Source organism: Dipodomys spectabilis, unplaced genomic scaffold (genome assembly GCF_019054845.1).
Source record: "Dipodomys spectabilis isolate Male_0828 unplaced genomic scaffold, ASM1905484v1 ptg000328l, whole genome shotgun sequence".
In the NCBI taxonomy this organism is placed as follows: domain Eukaryota; kingdom Metazoa; phylum Chordata; class Mammalia; order Rodentia; family Heteromyidae; genus Dipodomys; species Dipodomys spectabilis.
Genome location: NW_024871005.1, coordinates 1,277,259 through 1,297,462, shown reverse-complemented (window position 1 = coordinate 1,297,462; position 20,204 = coordinate 1,277,259).

The window sequence follows — 20,204 nt, the reverse complement described above, 5'->3', positions numbered from 1 at the left end:
TCCCCTTGTGACATGATTCTTTCTGGCATTGTAAATTCATTATTGCTGTGGGCACCTTCCTCAGCTGCTCAAAGTGTCTGCTTTACCTGATGGTCTTCCCAATACAATCCACAAGGACTGAGACCACACATGTGCTGATCATTTCTACAGAGATAGCCTATGTCAGTACCTTGCATATCAGTGTGAAGAAAGGACAGTGACAGCTGTAAAGCACATGATGTTTGGATGGCAACAAAATGTAGACAGAAGTAATCCATCCACATCAGTTTCCTGGAACTATGTCACACTTAAGCTTGCTGAACAGAGAGTAAAAACTTGATGTTTCCTAATAGAGGTTCTGTTCCTTCTTTCTTATTTTATGTATCTCTACATTTCTTTCTCTGTTTCTTGATAGCTCTGTCCCCCACTCCCAATTCTCATACTCTCTCTGTATCTCTCTGTGTGTTTCTCTATTTCTGTCATTTTCTCTGTGTCTGTCTGTCTTTCTGCGTGTCTGGTTTTCCATTATTTAAAACTAACACTTCTCTTTAATACTCAGTCTCAATGTTATTGGCTGTACTAATCTTCCTATTTCTGTCAACCAAGTGGCTGGGACTACATATATGTGCCTCCATGCTTGATGGGGATATTTCCTTAAGGTAGTAAATAGGCCCATATTTTATCCAATGACCTTACAGAAAAGGAGAAATAGAATCTAGTATTAGTACTTTTATAAGATTTTCTGTTTTGTGTTTTTTCATAAAGAAATACAGAAAGAAACAAGTCTTCTTTTGCAATTTGACACTAATCATTCTGGTATGACTCAGGGCATATTTATTAAAGGAGAAAGCATCTGAACTACTGTGTTCTCTCTCAGAGACCTTGAAGAGATAAGCATCACTCATCTCCTTTGAATTTCTTAACTATTACAAAAAAATCCTATGATAGGACATTGCTCATTATGTGCATTGGAGAGTGATGGTGTTTTACTTGCAGCACCTTATAAACCATAGTTACAAGTTGTCATAGCACAGAGCACCTAATAAATAAAAAAGATGCTTTCCAGTAGAGAATGTGAGGATGTAGATGAAAAGGCAAACCTGCCTCTGTTTCCTGAATCCATGGCTCTAGGAGGGTAAACTGGAATCCCAGAGGTACCCAAAATGTTCCCTTTCACACTGTCCTATGACTAACAGAGCACAGAGGTCATGGTTTCTTTTAGAACATGGCTTGCTGTTGTTGTTGTTGTTTTGGCTTACCCCCTGCAGAGAGGACAGAATAAGGGAAGTGTGGGGGATTATTTTAACTGATTGAGAGGTAAGAACACAGAATCTGAGGATTAGAGATATTTCTTAGTTTCTGTAGCATAGGGGCCTTGCCAGGAGATATAACCTGTGCCTGTGGATCCAGCTCTTTTTAGGAGGCTGAGACAGGAGGACTACTTGAGCTAAGGACTTGCAGCACAGTAGGGGAAACAAGGCAAGAAGAGCCTCTTGTCTGTGTTGCCACAGCACCCTGTTCTTTGAATCTTTACACTGTGATACTGTTTGAGGGTTGGAAATGAGGATGGCCTAGAAATGGGCTTTCTTCATTGGTTTTGTTTTGTTTTGGTTTTTGGTTTTTTTGTTTTTTGTTTTTTGTCAGTCATGGGGCCTGGGCGCTGTCCCTCAGCTCTTCATCTCAAGGCTAGCGCTCTACCACTTGAGCCACAGCTCCACTTCTGGCTTTTTCTGCTTATGTGGTGCTGAGGAATTGAACCCAGGGCCTCATATATCAGGACACTATGGAGGCATGAAGTAGAGATTAGCAGAAGGGAGAAAAAATGCCTGTGTCCTCTATCTGGGCTGGTTCTCCCATTATCAGCTTGGAGAAATGAGAGAGATGTCTGAGATAACAGAGAAGACAGCATAGATACTGTGAGTGTGGCAGAAGGAAGAGCCTGCAGCATCTTCGGGACTCCAGGCCTTCTTCTCCTCCATATGTTGTTAAGTTTTTCTAACTCTGGTTTTATGTTACCAAAAAGATACCTGATGGCATGAAAATGTCTAACTTCTGGTATTGGATAACATGACTTCTGCTTCCTATTTTCAATGTCCTGATCTCTGTCTCTGTCTCTGTCTCTCTCTTCTCTCTGTCTCTGTTTGTTTCTCTCTCTCTCTCTCTCTGTCTCTCTCCAGGTTGTGAGCTTGAACTCAAGGCCTTGGCTCTGTCTGTGAGATTTGCTTTGTTTTCTATTTGGATTTGGGTTTGGCTTTTTATTTTGCTGAATGCTAGTGCTCTACTCTCAAGCCACAGCTATATTTCTGGCTTTTTTGGTAGTTTATTCAAGATAAGTGGCTCATGAACTTTCTTGCCTGGGCTGGCTTCAAACTCTAATCCTCTGATCTCAGTCTTCTGAGTAGCTAGCAGTGATTTCTTAACAGCAGTAAGTTTCACACATTTTTCCTGAATACATGATGGTCCTGAACTTTCTGGATCTGGTGAATGTTTGGGAGGTGACAATTTCTTTTACTCTGCTTTCTAGCACTAAGCTTCAGAGTTCCAAGGTTGGGCAGGAGCAAATGCCAGGCAAAAGCTTTCTGTGGCCTCTGTGCTGGCCTGTCTCCTGTCGGGCAGTCACAGAGCTGGGGGACACTCCTAGTGCATCCTGTAGAACAGGGTCATTCCCTCCCAGAGCGCACATTAAAGGAAGCCACCTTCACTCAAGGAAAGAAAGCATCCACTTCCTTCTTGGTCTTAGTCTAGCCTTTTAGAATGCCTGCAAAATACCTGTGAGGACACCAGTCCAAGAGGGCTGCTTTTGGACAGGGTCACTCCTGCAAGGGCTCAAGCTTTCCTTTGAAGCCTTAGGACCCTACTTCTGGGTTGGTAACACTGGGTGTCAGTGGCTGCAAGTTGAATTACTGCTTTGAGGAAACAAAAGCCACTGTATTAGGCCGCTGCCCTCATGCCCCCTCCCCCGCACCCCCTCCCCCTCCCCCTCCTCCATCCCCTCCTCCTCCTCCTGTTCCTCCTCCTCCTCCTGTTCCTCCTCCTCCTCCTGTTCCTCCTCCTCCTCCTGTTCCTCCTCCTCCGGTTCCTCCTTCACCTCCTCTTGTTCCTCCTCTTTCTTCACAACTCTATCTCCAACACCTAGAATAGATCTGATGTACCATGTGAATGGTCTAGTTGAAAATGATTCAATTGATTTGTTGAAAATGATTCAATTGATTTGTTAGGAAATGGAAAAACTTGGAAAAAATTATATTAAGTGAAGTAAGCCAGGCCCAAAGAAACATAGGTCCCATGGTTTCCCTTATTTGCAATTGCTAGTATATGTCTGAGACAAGCAGAAACAGTCAGATAAGTTGATGTTAGGTGAAATGAACCCCAAGATAAGGACTCAAATGCTTTTTCTTTCTTGTGATTGTTTCTAACATATTTATAAGATATTTCTTTGTTGCTTTGTATGTCCCTCTCCCACAGTATAACCCCTGTTTTCACTGTATTTGCTATTGGTATAATCTGTGGAGGGGAAAGGAAAAAACAAATTGGATACAGGTGGACCCATTGCAACAATAAGATGTACAAGACATTAGGTTGAAAAACGAACTTCACAATGGCTGGGGGTGTGGAGGAGGGAGCAGGGGGTGGAGATGGGAAGGGATAGGAAGGGGAAACCAAGTAAGAGGCAACAATGCTTGATAAGAAATGTACTCATTACTTTGCCCATGTAATTGTAAACCCACTGTATGGTATTTTCACAATAAAAAAAATAAAAATAAAATTTAAAAATAAAAAATATTAAAAAAGAAGAAGAATTTGAGACAACAACGTACTTAGAACCAAGTGACCTGTTATTTAGTCTAAGGCATCCCTTGAGAGCACATAAACCAAATGGCTACACAGATTACTCAATGACAACAACAGAGCATGGCAGTGTTAGTGGCAAGAAAAGTAGTCACTCACCAGGAGTCCAGGTCCTATTTGACTATAGCATTCCCAAAGAAACCAATATGATAAACCTAAGGAGCATGAGTATCTCAGAAAGATGCTGAATTCCACACCCTACAACTAGGTTTAGAGACTGGCTATTCCAAGAACCCTTGGCAAGTCAGTCATCCTGTTAGAGAGACAGTCTCTCTTAACTCTGTTAATGATGTACTCATCACCTGTGTTTGTTCTAGTAAAAGTATTTCAGTTCTCAAAGAGAGGATTCTACATTTGGAAGTATGATATGTCTGCATTTATAACAACTTGTGGGAAAAAAGAAGCCACGCAAACAGAGATGGCCTTGTTCCTCATGTGGCTGTGAGATCACAGCAACTTAGAGAGGCCCAGTCGTTTCCACTGCCTCTCTACAGCTTTGTTTGTTCCAGCACACTGTGACACTATTCAATGACCTGTGACCAATATCTTGTGACCCCACTGCTCTTTGTTCCCAGCCTATGTTCCTTCACAAATTTGAGCTTTTTAGAAGTATCTGCATGAACACCTTCACGATGTTTTTGCCATTAACAGTTCCTTACAGGAGTCTCTGTGACCAGCTTCCTTATAGAGGGAAAATCCTACTTAGGGCATTTGCATGAAGTGCCTCCTCTTAAGGGAAGAAATACAGATGATAAGATAGAAATAAGATCCGAAACCAAATTTTGAGCTTTTGCCTACGGACATTTACTTTATTCTGTTCACTTCTTTCACTCTCTGCCAATAAACTGATAGGGAGGGCAAGAATAGAAGGAGCTCTCAGATGGACAATTCCAGGTAGGGTGCAGTGTTACTTCACCAATGCTCTGCTGTTTATATTGAGTTTTTCTCAAGCATCCCTTGTTTTGAGGTTTGCCAGTTTGGCGATCGTGGAGTCCTGTCAAATCAATAATGTAATGCTGTGCCACTTGGTAGATTTATTTGTCTAAGAGACAGGTATGACACTGTTATGGGGAAAAGAGTCCACCACTCAGGGACAGCCTCATGTAAAAAGATGAATTTATTGAGGAAGTAGATAGCTGACCAGCTAGGGCCATAGCACAGACTCAAAACTGCGACCCTGAATGGCCCACGAGCAAGGGTTTTTAAAGGCAAAATCCATGCAGTCAGATCTGGCTACACCCAGGTGCCCAATGGGTCTGCAACATACACAAATATTGCATAGTCAGGTCAGGCCACACGCAGGTGGCCAACGGAGTTACAGTCTGTTTTATAGTAACTGTTTAAACTAACTTATCATTTTGGTTTGAATTGGCACACGGAACTTGGTGGGCAACAAGCAGGGTTTACATTTTGGCGGGCAAAAGGCAGCTTTTCCCCCTAAGTTTGTCCTTTTGCAAACCCCCGAAACAAACAAGGCTGCAGGGCCTTTGACAAATTACAGATTTTACATTTCCCGGGGTCTCAACGGGCAAAGCATATTTCCTAACCCTGAGGTTATTTGTGGGAAACTGGTATTTTGATTCTCAGGGACAGGGCAAACTCCTAGTGTATTAAAGATGGAGTCCAGTTTTTGGTCCAATTAACACTAGGAGACCTTTCCTCTTCCTACTGAACAAGGATAAAAGCTCAAAGAAAAAGAGCAGTGGCAATCCATCCCAGCTCTTTGTGAAATATAGCCAAAGCTGACTTAGACAGGGAGAGGTGGCTGAGTCTTATGTGTTCTATTTGCATTTTGTGCCTGATCTAGAGCAACACAGCCCAGATTCAAGATGATATTATTCATACTTATTATGATATTATATATTATCATAATTATTCTTATTTGTGGTCAGGATCAAAAACTATTTCATATAAAAGGGCAGAGAATTGAAAGAAGGCTCAATTGAGCACTGGAAACAGATTATATAGATAATGATATACTATAGTAATCAAATTAGAAAACCTGATAAATACACCTAGACAATATGTATGTTATATTATTTTGAACTGATGTGTTGGAACAAGATAAATACAAATGTATTTAAGTCTAGTTCCTTGTTTATAATGTTTTGCAAAGTTTTATCTTCAAATACTTGTACAGGGAGGTTTTAACATTTCCATTTTTCTGTAAAATGCATAATGATCAGCCACTCATTACATCATTTTCTGCCACTACCACTTACCACAATGCTCATCAGTTTCATGGCTTCCTGGTTTCATTTTCATGCATGTACAGAGTATTCTGACTCCACTCATTCATTATTCTTCTTTATAGTCCTGTGTTCCCCTCCAAGTCCTACTCATTTAATCATGACATTCCAACTTCACATTAATCATTCTGTTAAACTTATTTTCTCAGAAGTTACTCCAGCATATAGCATATTTTAATCAGTTTGAACATATACATACATACACCTATATATCTACACCTATATCTATATCACCTGAATCAATTTGTATTTATCTGTTTATCTGTGACCTGTGTTTAAATTTTAGATCTAACATCCACATATGAGAGAAAACAAGTACGATTTGTCTTTCTGAGCCTGTTACTTCTTTGAATGTGATATCATCCAGATCCAGCTATTTGTCTACAAATGATATTTCTTCTTCATGATGAGTGAATATAATTCCACTGTATCTACAACATTTTTTGTTCCATTCATTGTTTTTAAGGCAAGGGCATCTTCACCATTTCCATACTTTAGCTATTGTGCATTATGTTATAATGAACATGTGTGTTCAGGTATCATTTATATTTTGAACTATTTGAGAAGACCAGAAGATTAGAGACAACATGGTTGTCATTTGTCATTCAACAATTGTGTGTCACTCATATAAGAGAAAATAGCAAGTTGGCTTTTCTTTTCCATTTTTTGGTGGTAGGGATTCTACTCAAGACCCCACATCTTCTTGAAAAATGCTGTACCCCAGAGCCACACCTCCAGTCCTAAAGCTCCCACCATTAGTCCCAGAAGCAGTGAAACTATACTTTGTCTAACTTGAAAGTGAATTATAGTTAAGCGTCACTCTCTTACCTGTCAGCCCAATTCTAGCTTATCAAGACTTTGGAATTCTGAGGATTAGGATCTGAACCCTTTCTAGACAGAAAACAGCATGAGATTCCATGGTCAAAATAACCAGAAAAAAACCAGGCTCAAGGCATGGCTCAAAGGGATATAATACCAGCTCAGCAAAGAGAGATGACTAAGTTGTGATGCCAAGTTCAAATCCTAGTAACACTTAAAAAAAGGAATGCAAAAACAGACTGAAAAAAATCTCTTCTGATGTTCCTTCATTATTAGTTTCTTATTACACAGCTAATTGTCACAATGTCTTGAGATGTTAATAACTACCTATGCAGGAGTGGAGTTGCAGCTGGACCTCACAATCTCTTGCACATATCCTCAGTCGTTTTAGGACATAAGCACCATAGAGGCAGCATATTGTGAGGGGTAAGACCCCAGAGCTTCCCTGGCTGGAATGTTTGTTTCCCAGGGATTATCTAAACAGACTGATTGTACCAGATGCTAATGAGTTGTAGGAAAAGCTCAAGATCTGGTGTATTCAGCAATCCTGGTAAGCCACTTGAGCCACAGCTCCACTTTTGGCTTTGGGTTTTGATTTTTTTCCCCTGGTGGCCGTGAGGCTTGAATTCTGGGCCTGAGCACTGTCCCTGAGCTCTTCAGCTCAAGGACAGAGCTCTACCACTTTGAGCCACAGCGTCACTCCCAGTTTTCTGGTGGTTAATTGACAATAAGAATCTCATGGACTTTTCTGCTTGGGCTGGCTTTGAACTGCAATTCTCAAATCTCAGCCTGCTGATTAGCTAGGATTACAGGCGTGAGCCATCAGCCTGGATATCATTTTCTTTTGAATGGGCCAGAGTTTCCCATTTCAGTGTGTTTGGGGGATGTTTTCCTCTGAAAACTGAATATCTGAATACTATAGTGTGGTAACATTTTAATTTATATTCTCTACCTTCCCCAGGATTTATTAATTTTAATTTCTGAAAGAAGCAGCCATTTATGTTTAGAGATAGAACTTGTGCACCTTGTTTTAATGGGTCACTGTCATCCCTGCTTCTTTAGTTTGCATTTACCTTGTAGTTTGAAAGCACCTTCCTTGAAAGCTCAGTGCTAAAAGACAGTAAAATCACTTTGCCATACAGTGTGGCAGAGTGATATTGTGTTGGTTGAAGCTTTCAGCACTCGTAGAGGCTTTTGAAAAGTCTTCCTGAGCTTCACTTCATTCTTGCACTGAATTTAGAGTTTAGCCAAAGGCAAGAGCTTAAGGTTTTACTAAGTTATTTCTGATCAGGTAACTTACCTGGCTGGCATGTACATGTCTTTTCTAAATTCACAGCCAACAGGGATGCTTGTGAACCCTCTAATTGGTGAAAACATTTTCTTCTTCCAGTGTCACCTATTTTCAACTGAATTCTTTTTCCTCAGGCAGATACATAATATTTTTCAGTTTTTAAAAAAACTGACTTGCAGCTGGGTGCCAATGGCTCACATCTGCAATCCTAGCTACTCAGGAGGTTGAGATCAGGGTTCAAAGCTAGCCCAGGCAGGAAAGTCTGTGAGACTCTTATCTCCAATATACCACTCAGAAAACCAGAAGTGGCACCAAGGCTCAAAAGGTGGAGCACTAGCCTTGAGCTGAAGAGCTGAGGGACAGTGTCCAGGCCCAGAGTTCAAGTCCCACGACTGACCAAAAAAAATTTACTTCCTAATGTTTCCTTGGGATGGAGGGATAGTTTAGTGGTACAGTAATCATATTAGCATGCATAAGGGCCTGTGTTTGAACAGAACAATTATAAACAAAAGAATTACACATCATTTTTCTGCCTAGAGTTAATTCCAGGTAGGGCCCCCTAAAGGTGAAGATAGTTCATAGATCTCCCACCTGGTACCCAGACAGGCTGAAGTTGAGCCCAACTGAGAATGGTATTTTGTACCTTTTGTTCACTTGCTGTCCAGATAGGTTAGAACAACGAGAGTCATTCTTTGTGAATAAGGTCTTCTCTTCTTTCTCATGTACTAGGGACCAACACTCTACCTAGGATTACATACTGCTGGACTCAAGAATTCTACCAAGATAGGGAAGACATGGAATAAGGTCAAGGAAAAGTGGTTCCAAATTGTCCTCCCATTTTATCTTTCTAGATGTAGTCTTATTAGGCAAGAATAAACATAACATGAAACTTGTTATGTTAAGATTTTAAGCTCCATTTGTGTCTCTAAGCTTGGCTTACCTCACTTAACATTATTTGTTCTAGATCCTCCATTTCCCTGCAAATGACATATTATTCTTTCTGAATGCAGTTCTTATGAAGGCATTTCCTGTTAATCAAACTTGCACCTGGTATAGGTTTTCCTCATGTTATACAGTTAATAATAAACACAAAACACATAGAGCATCTGTGTTTAACAATCATCTCATACTCAGTAAGGCTCACTGTTATGTCACTTTCAGTTATGGCAGTTCTGTTCTAGGTATTAGAGATTGAATAGTGAATCAGAAGAATTAGCACATAGGATGCTTGTGACTGGATCCTGTGCCTACAAGGCAGTAATTTCAGCATCCTAAGGCAGTTCTGTTCTAGGTATCAGAGATTGAATAGTGAATCAGAAGAATTAGCACATAGGATGCTTGTGGCTGGATCCTGTGCCTACAAGGCAGTAATCTCAGCATCCTAAGGAGTTGGGACTACAGACACAGAGTTTCTTTCCTGGCAAGGCTCCTGTGCTACAGAAATGAAGAAACTTCTCCAAGCCTCAGTTTTAATGTCTTGTAAATCAGCTACCATGATTCCACAACTCTTTGCATGCCCCATAAAGCCATAAACTATGAAAAACTATGACCTCTGTGCCCTGAGTTAGTCACATGCCAGTATGGAGGGTAAACCTACCAGGTCCCTTGAGATTCCACTCTACCCTGGAACCATAGTTAAGGAAATGGGAGGTAGAAGCAGCATTGGTGTCAACTGCTCAACAAAATTTTGGCCAATCGATTTCAACAACTCATCAAAAAAATCATACACCATGATCAAACAGAATTCATTTCAGGGATGCAATATACGCAAATCAATTAATATAATTCATCACATCAACAAGAGCAAGGATAAGAATCACATAATTATCTCAATAGATGCAGAAAAAAGCATTTCACAAGATCCAACACCCCATTATGATAAAAGCTTTGGAGAAACTAGGAATCCATGGAACATTCCTCAATATAATAAAGGCTGTGTATGACAAACCCCCAGCCAGCATTATACTTAATGGCAAAAAGCTAAAGCCATTTCCTCTAAATTCAGGAATGAGGCAAGGATATCTGCTCTCTAAACTCCTCTTCAATTTAGTATTACAAAGCCTAGCTAGAGCAATAAGACAAGATGCAAGCATAAAGGGGATCCAAATAGGGAAAAATGAAGTAAAACTCTCCCTCTTTGCAGATGTCATGATCTTGTATTTAAAGAACCCCATGAGCTCCACTCCCAAGTTACTTGAGCTGATTCAAAACTATGGCAAAGTAGCAGGGTAGAAAAATAACCCTCAAAAATCAATGGCTTTTCTCTATGCCAGTAACAAGAAAAGCACTGCTGAAATAAGAAAGCAACTCCTTTTGTAATAGCCCCTCAAAAATAAAATACCTAGGAGTTAACTAAAGAAGTGAAGGACCTCTATGATGAAAATGAGAAAATCCTGCCAAAGGAAATAAAAGCAGAACTAAGGAAGTGGAAAAACCTCCCATGATCCTGGATTGGGAGGATTAACATCGTGAAAATTGCAAAGGCTATCCACAAATACAAGCAATACCCATCAATATTCCAACCTCATTCTTCAATGAAATAGAAGTAATCCAAAAATTCATATCAAACAATAAAAGACCCCAAATAGCAAAAACAATCCTTAGCAGAAAGAATAGTGGGTGGAATATCAATACCAAACTTCAAAATCTATTACAAAGCCATTGTAATCAAACAGCTTGGTACTGGCAAAAGAAGACCAATGGAATAGAAATGAAGGCCTAGAAATGAACCCACAGACCTATAGCCACCTAATCTCCAATAAGGGAGCTAAAAAAAATAGAATGGAAGAAAAACAGCTTCTTCAGTAAATGATGCTGGCAAAATTGGTTAAACACTTGTAGAAAACTAAAGTTAGATCTTTATATATCACCCTGCACTAGAATCAACTCCAAATGGATCAAAGACATTAAAGTCAAAGCAGACACCCTGAAAAAAGTATTACAGAAAGGAACAGAAGAAACTCTAGGGCTCCTTGCCACAGGTGGAAATTTTCTTAATAAAGACCCATAAACACAACAATTCAAAGTAAGGTTGGACAAATAGGATTACATGAAACTAATAGCTCCTGTATGGCAAAGGACACAGCTAGCAAGATCAATAGAAGGCCCATGGATTGGGAGAAGATCTTCACTAGCCATACAATGGACAAGGTTCTTATATCTAAAATATACCTTGAACTCAAAACAATTAAATCCCCCAACAACAAATCCTCAAAGAAACAACCGCCCCATTAATAGGTGGGCTAAAGACTTAAAGAGAGACTTCTCTGAAGAGGAAATAAGAATGGCCAACAGACACATGAAAAAATGCTGAACATCTCTCTCCAGGAAAGAAATGCAAATCAAAACAACATTGAGATTCTACCTCATCCCAGTTACAATGGCTATAATCAACAAATATAGTAACAACAGATGCTGGAGGGGATTTGGCCAAAAAAGAATGCTATTACACTGTTGGTGGGAGTGTAAACTTGTTCATCCCCTCTGGAAAGCAGTATGGAAGTTCCTCAAAAGACTACACATAGAGCTCCCTTCGACCCAGCAATCCCATTTCTGGGCATTTACCTAAATGATCACAAACAAGACCCTACTAAAGCTACCAGCATAACTGTGTTTATTGCAGCATTATTCACCATAGCTAGGATGCCCCTCAGTATACAATAGAATTCTATGCCTTCATCAGAAAGAATGACATTGCCCCATTTGTTAGGAAATGTAAAGACTTGGAGAAATTCATATTAAGTGAAGTAAGCCAGACCCAAAGTAATATATGTCCCATGGTTTCCCTTATTTGCAATAATTAGTATACATCTAGCATAACCTTCTCAGATGAACAGAAAAGCTCAAAAGCTATGTAATATGACCATATAAGATGAGGCTAAACAAAATGAACCCCAAGATATGGACACAAGAGGTTTTTCTTTGTTGCTGTTATTTTCAATGTACTATGTGATTGTTTTGTTTCTGTTGCATGTTCTTCCTCCTATGGTATATCCATCCTGTCACTGAATTTTATTTTGGTACCTTACACCTTGTATATACAGCTATCTAATTTGGGAGAGGAAGAGGAATAACAAAAATGCTTAAACAAGGACACAGGATGATCCATTGCAACAATGAGATTCACAAGACACTATATTGGGAATGAACTTTATAACTTTAATGGAGGGAATAGTGGGGGAGGTAGGGGAGGGAAGGGATAGTAGGAGAAAAACAAAGGAGGGGGGTAACAATACTCAACAAGAAATGTACTCATTAGTACTCATTACCTTACTCATGTAACTCTAGCCCCTTTGTGCAGCATCTTTACAAGAAAAGAAAAAATTTTTTAAAGATACAACCATTATTAATCAGTATGTGAGTAGAAGACACTGTCAGTTAGCTCAGATAAAGAAGGCAACAAAAGGAAACAAGACCAGAGAAGCAGAATCTCAGTCCTAAGCAAAACTGTGTACTTGTCTTTGAGTGTACATTATCTGATAATCCTGGGGAGTATGGATTGATCTAGGTGTCCTCCGGACAGTGTCTAGGTAAGCACAGATAATGCCCCACAGCAAGATGAGACAGACAGCTCACCTGAAAACCAGGGGTAGCTACCAGCTCTCAGTCTCTTACCAACAATCCCAAGGTTGTTCCTCTCCTGCCATTTCTGTGCTCTTCTGAATCCAGAATCCCTCCAAAGCCTGTCTGTTCAACAATTTGGAATCAACTTAGCATCTTGTTTTGCATTTATGAGACTGAATACAGTATTAGACTAGTACAGGCCATGTATCAGATACATCAAAAATAATACAAAAGAAACTCATGGAATGTGTCCTTTGCAGGATTCCTTTGCAATCATGCTAGGAAGTGGTGTCTATGTGCACCTCAGCCATCTCTTCCGAGTGTCTGTTTTCAAATGTGTTTTCAGATGTTGATTGACATAAATGATTTTAAGCTACCCACTCCATGGTAAAGAAAGCCTAGAGAGAGAGACAAGACATATTTACCTAAATAAAAGGTTGACCTTACTTCTGCTTTTAGCCCCCTCAGAAATATTTCAACTTGAAAATAACATTTGTTACATCCTAGGTAATTAAATTTGTTTGGTAAATTGCAAGGGATCTTCACTTACTAGAACTTGAAATAGGCCTCAATTTTCCCTCTAGGTTTTAGAGAATTATATTTGGTGATCCTATTGACTTTAAAGGCTGTCATGCACATAGCTAATACCAGGCTTCTCACTCATAAATAGGATCATAAAAGAAATTAGCCTTTCAACTTCATGAAAAAATTAAATCTTAGTTCCTTGTTTAATAAAATAAACAGACTATTACCAAAATTACCTATTCACACATGCAAATCAAAGAGAGTGAGATGGATTCACTAGGTCCCTTCACTATCCAATAAAAATCCTTTACAAGGCTGTGTTCCTACTTGTGCCTATTTGAAAACAACCTTACAGGGAGCTGAATTCTAAAATTGACCCTGGAACACTTTATTTATCTAGGAACACAGGACTATCAGCAAATGATTTTTCCTACCACTGACAGATACTTTAGTATGGACTCTTCCTTTTTCATTGCTTCAGTATGTGACTCTACCCTCATCGGGCCTACTCTCTGTTTGCTGACTGAACTGAATCCATAATCATTTTACCTTGTAAAAGATGAAAATTATACCCAAGTATATCTATGTTTCTATTGTACCCCCTAATCTAACTTGGTAGTTCTGGCAGGGACTAAATAAAGGACATATAAGAAATGTATCTAGGGGCTGGGAAGGTGGCTCAGTGGTACAGAGCTTGTCTCACATGCATGAGTCCCTGGGTTCCATTACTCAGCACCACATAAACAGAAAAAAAAAGCCAGAAGTGGTGCTGTGACTCAAGTGGTAATGTGCTAGCCTTGAGCTGAAGAGCTCAGGGACAGCGCCCAGGCCTAGAGTTTAAGCCCCATGACCGACAGAAAGAAAGAAAGAAAGAAAAGAAAGAAAGAAAGAAAGAAAGAAAGAAAGAAAGAAAGAAAGAAAGAAAGAAAGAAAGAAAGAAAGAAAGAAAGAAAGAAAGAAAGAAAGAAAGAAAGAAAGAAAGAAAGAAAGAAAGAGAAAAAAAAGAAAAAAATGTATCTATCCTTCAGATTCTATTTGGGTTGGGAAACTGAAATTTTCGAAGTCAAACAAGAACTAAAGAAATGGAAGGGCTGGAAGGTCACTTAGCATAAGCTGATTCTAGAGGAGAGGATGGCGCTCTATTCATATCCTTCAGCTACCTGGTGGTGTAGGCCCTTGCCCTAGTGGGGCATTAATGTGGGGGCATTAATATGCCACAGAGACAGGTAGTTCAGCTGCTTCCCATAGCACCAAACATCAGCAATCAAATTTCAACCATTTTGCATTGAGTATTCCATATATGTTTTACAGGAATCAGTTAATTTACTGAAACACAAAATATAAACCACAAGAAAAATGTATAACAGGATCTCCAAATCCTTTAAAAATGTTAACACTAATTCAACTTACACTTTAAGTTTTCATTTATGTTTGTTTCAATAACCTGCTACTTAAATACTTTACAATACTTAATAGTGTTGCAATAGAAAAAGAAATAAAGCCAATGGATATGAGTTTCCACAAAAGAGATTTGTCTGTTTCCCAATGTTCCTACTGCATTTACCAAGTGTTGTTTACTTCTTTGCTTTTGTTTTATTTGCTTGTCTTTTTGTAGTGCTTGGGCATTTGGAAACAGATGAGTATTCAACCTTGAGGTCTGTGAAAGTGGCTACGTGGAAGGATACTTTTAAAAACCCTTCAAAACTCTTTCCGGTACTGTTTTAAAGAGTTCACAAACAATTTTTATAAAGGATTTTAAAAAGTATCTGTTAAATATTTCTGATAGCAGAGCACTCTGACATTCATTCAGTTGAAAAGATGGTACTGGTACTTCTATGTCCCATCTGCCCCATCCTTTCAAGGATTGGAAAGAGTTTTAAAACTTAGTTTTTAACATACTACTGTTACACACATTTGTACACTAACTTAAAATGGTAATCCTTTTATTATCTTTATGTAGCTTTACAAAGGAATTGTCATTCAACAAAGCATTTTTTTATATTTTTTTATTTTTTATTTTATTTTTTTGTGAACATACTGTACAGAGGGGTTACAAGATAATTGAGTACATTTCTTATCAAGCATTGCAGCCTCCTCTTTTGTTTACCCTTCACATCCCTTCCCAGCCTCCCCCCCCCCCCCGCCCCCCCCCCCATCCCCCCCCCCCCCACCAAAGTTGTAAAAGTTTGTTTTCTACATGACAACTTGTACTTCTCATTGTTGCAACGGGTCCACTTGTATCCTTATTTAAACGACTTGTTTTCCCCCCTTCCCCTCCACAAATTATACCGACATCAAATGTAGTGAAAGCAGGGATTATACTGTGGGGGAGGGACATACAAAGCAACAAAGAAATAATCTTATAAATCCGTTAGAAACAAATGCATGAAAGAAAAAAACATTTAAATACATATCTAAGGGTTCATTTTCCTAACATCACATTATCTAACCTTTTCTGCTTGACTCATACATATACTAGATATTGCAAATAAGGGAAACCATGGGACCTATGTTTCTTTGGGCTTGGCTTACTTCACTTCATATAATTTTTCCCAAGTCTTTCCATTTCCTAACAAATGGGGCAATGTCATTCTTTCTGATGGAGGCATAGAATTCCATTGTGTATATATACCACATTTTCTTGATCCATTCATCTACTGAGGGGCATCTGGGTTATTCCATATCTTAGCTATGGTAAATAATGCTGCAATAAACAGCATTTTATGAATACAATGTGCTTTGGCCAAAGTTACCTCTCAACATTCTCATCCCTCCCTCAAAACCCATTTTCCTCACTTTTCAATTTTGTAGAATATGCACTGAATTTTTACTGCATTGTCTACCTTTCTTCTCTCCATTTATTTACCCCACTCCTACTCCACTATACCTCTTTCAAGTACTAATTTCAAGTACTAATTTATTTTGTTGATTTAGCCTTTCTAGGGAATTACACTGAGTTCTCTCCTGAATCTATCGTATTTCAGTTAATATGTTTGTGTACATTTGTATATCCCTCAAAGTATTTACATATATATTTATAAACTAATTCTAGCTTCCAAATATGAAAGAAAACATGCAACCTTTGCCTCTCTGGTCCTGATTTACTTTACTTAACATATTTTTTCCAGGTACTTCTATTTTTTTGCAAATGATGAAACATCAGTGTTTCTAAAGGATGAGCTCAACTCCATTGTGTATATATACCAAGTCCAAAAGCAACAATCCAAGCCATGATAGACTAAAATCTTCAAAACTGTGAGCTAAAATAAGACTTTCCTGTGTATAGGTTGATTAGGTTAGGTATTTTATCACAAAGATAGAAAGGGAATAACACATTCAAATTGTTTACTGTTTAGATGAATTTATTCTTCAGTGTCAGGCTGCCTTATTGGTCCAGGCTCCAGTATTCAGACCTAGTATAATTTCAGCATGGTAAGTTAAATTTTCTACTTATGAAACTAAGGACGTAATAATTAAGCCTAATATCTAATAATCAGGAAACTAAAAGTACTCATAGTATATGTTCTAAAAATAATTACTCAAATAATATTTATTCAAATAAGAATTACTTATTTGAGTGCTTATTTGAGTATACAAACATTTGTTTGGACAACTGTATCAAAAGATATGTTAGCTGACCTATTCTTGGTTATCTTATAATACTGAAAATATCAATATTGAACATGCTTTTCAAATTGTGTCATAAACACTTTGTCGTATCAGTACACTTTTTCTGTCACATTACAGTATGAATATCAAACCAGAATTTATCTAACCAATTCACTATTAATTCATATTTAGGTCATTTTGTATTTTTCATTCCTTAAAAATCTTTATTAAACAAAAGGGTTACAGTTATGTAAGTCAGGCAAAGAGTATATTTCATTTTGGACAATATCACCCCTTCCCTTGCTCTCTCCTCATTTTTCCCTCCCATCCCGCCCACAAGTTGTATAGTTCATTTTTAACATGATGTCCAGTAAGTAACATTATTGCATTTGCTTACCCTTGTCCTTCCATTTCTGTGCTTCCCCTTACACTCCCAAAGACATAGAGACAAACAAAACATCAAGAAAAGAAAACAAAAACAGCAAAGAAAGAAAGAAAGAAAGAAAGAAAGAAAGAAAGAAAGAAAGAAAGAAAGAAAGGAAGGAAGGAAGGAAGGAAGGAAGGAAGGAAGGAAAGAAAGAAAGAAATCCTCTCGTTTCCATTTCCTGGAGTTCATTTCTAGGTATTACTTGGTATGATCAGATGCCTGTAGGTATTGTGCCTTTCTGTTCTTTTCCTAAGAGTGTCCTTGTTGGATCTCATTGTGTGTGAATGCCTACAGACCTGTATAATTTACTATGTCCCAGTGCATTTTAGATCTAGTTTCCGTATATGGGAGAAAACATGTGCCATTTGTCTCTCTGAACTTGGTTCACCTCAGTTAACATGATTTGTTCTAGGTATATCCATTTCCTGCAAATGACATAATATTATTCTGTCTAATGACTGTATAAAATTCTGCTGCGTATAGGTTACACATATTTTGGATCCACTTATCTATCCTGGGGCATCTGGGCTGTTTCTACAACCTGGCTATTGTGAACAGTACAACAATGAGCATGAATGTGCATGCGTCTTCACATAGTATCCTGGATTGTGATATTCTGGGTAGATGCCCAGGAGTGGCATGACTGGGTTGTAGGGAAAAAAAATCTATGTTTTTTGAGGAACCTCCAGACTGCTGTCCAAAGTGGTTGCACTAGTTTTTTATTTTTTCATAATACTAAACCACTTTGATTGTAATCATTATGCAGAATTATAAAACAAGAAGAATCTCACGTTTTGGAGGGTTTTCTCAGAGGGAAAATAAGAAACCTGACCTCAGTCTATCCATACAAATTTTTACCCCTACCAGAAGAAAAGATAATAAGGTATGTGAAATCACCTCAGCTGGAAAATTCACCCATGTTCTGTTAAAATTCTACAGGCATTGCAAAGTTCTCTGAAAGTCATTTTGTCCATTGTCTGTCTTCCAAGGTGGGCTTAAGGGTTATTTTGTTTTATTTAGAAAAGGCATTTTGTTTTATTGTTGAAAAGGTATTCTCTCTACTATGCGTCAAGAATTTCCATGGTATGCAACTATCTTTTAAGAAGATTTACATAGGGACTGGGAAGGTGGCTCAATGGTAGAGTGCTTGCCTTGCATGCATGAGGCCCTAGGTTCAATTCCTTAGCACCACATAAGCAAAAAAAGCCGGAAGTGGTGCTGTGGCTCAAATGGTAGAGCACTAGCCTTGAGCTGAAGAGCTGAGGGGCAGTGTCCAGGCCCAGAGTTTAGGCCCCATGACCAAAAAAATGATTTACATAAAAAAACAAAAAACATTCAAAATTGTTTGAAATTGAAATATGAATATCACTTTGTTGTCAGAAATTTCTCTACTTTTCAGTAGAATACCAATTTCTCTGAAAGTAAAGAGTTCTTTTAATGGTGATGAACAATAGGAATTCATGGCTGCATTTACATCTGAATCTGGGTTTTATGGGTCCTTCTACAAGTTACTAAGGATGACCTTTATTCTGAAGTTAAGTGTCACAATTTAAGTCCTGCTTGACACACACAGTTGTCAAGAAAATACAATGGAATGAAAAAAGGTAAAATATTTGATGTTGTCAATACTGAAGCAAAATCAAAACCACAGAACTGACAGAAAAAAATGATAAACCAAATGTAAGTGGAATCCCCTCAATTCATTCACAGAAAACATTCAGATCACACTGATGTTCTGCCTGTTCTGCTCTGGGTCCTAAAGAGCTAGGAAGTAAGGGAACAAGACAAATTATATCCTGGATTTTCTACTGGAACAAAGGAATTACAAGCAAGAAAACAAACAAAACTATATGAGACACTCATTAGACTCTTGAATAAAACACAGCAGGGATCAGGCCAAGTGAAGAGGTGGTTGCTGCTACACTGTGAATGCAAGGATGTACTATATTAGGGTATGACACAGAAATTAGAGAAACCAACAGCCATGGGAAGATGGAGATGAGGGAACACTGTTTCTAACAGGGAAAGGAATGGCATACAAATCTTTGGAATGAGAAAAGGAAATCTGCTGTGTTGAGGGAAACCTAGAGATCAGGATTTATGCACTAGAATGTTGCAATGACAAACTATGCTTATCTTTTTCTAGGAGTGTCTCTTAGACTCATGAGACAAAGTACATTGTACTTTCAGTAGGAAAAGATTGTATGTTATTATCTTACTTCTCCTTATAAATTTAAAAGCAACTCTAGACTACATTTTCCCATGGAATTTTCTGATTAGCTCTATAAACTCCCTTAGGACAAAGAATGGAGTAAAGGCATTGAAGAAATGTTGATAGGTTCTTTTCCACAGAGAACAATACAATCTAATACAATACTCATGACAAATGCATTAAACATGTAAGGAAGGAAAACTATAAGGGTAAGAGAGGTCAAGCAGCCTTCATGCTGAGCAATAAAAGAAGTTTTTGGAGGGAAGGAAAGAGCCTCTAAAGTGGAAGGCTCAACATCACTATTCTAGGCGATGAGAGAGAATGGAACCATCCAGGCAACCATTAAGAGTATTGAATTTATGTATCTGTGTCTGTGTGTGTATTTGAGTGCGCATGTGTGTGTATGTGATTTAACTCCAAGACAACTTTTTACTTGGAATATCATGTTAAGAAATGTGAACTTACATAGGAATGTTTATCTGCAATCAGTTTCTTGATTGTCCTTCTCAGATATTCTATAGATTTATACAAATTTATGTAATTAAGATTCCTTTATATTTTTATATAAATAGTGAGCTACTATGGGTGTTTGATTTGACATACTACTATTTTTTACTTTAAAACTGTACAAATAATCTGAGCAATTCTAGAACTGCCTCTACTTAAAAAAGTGTATGTCCA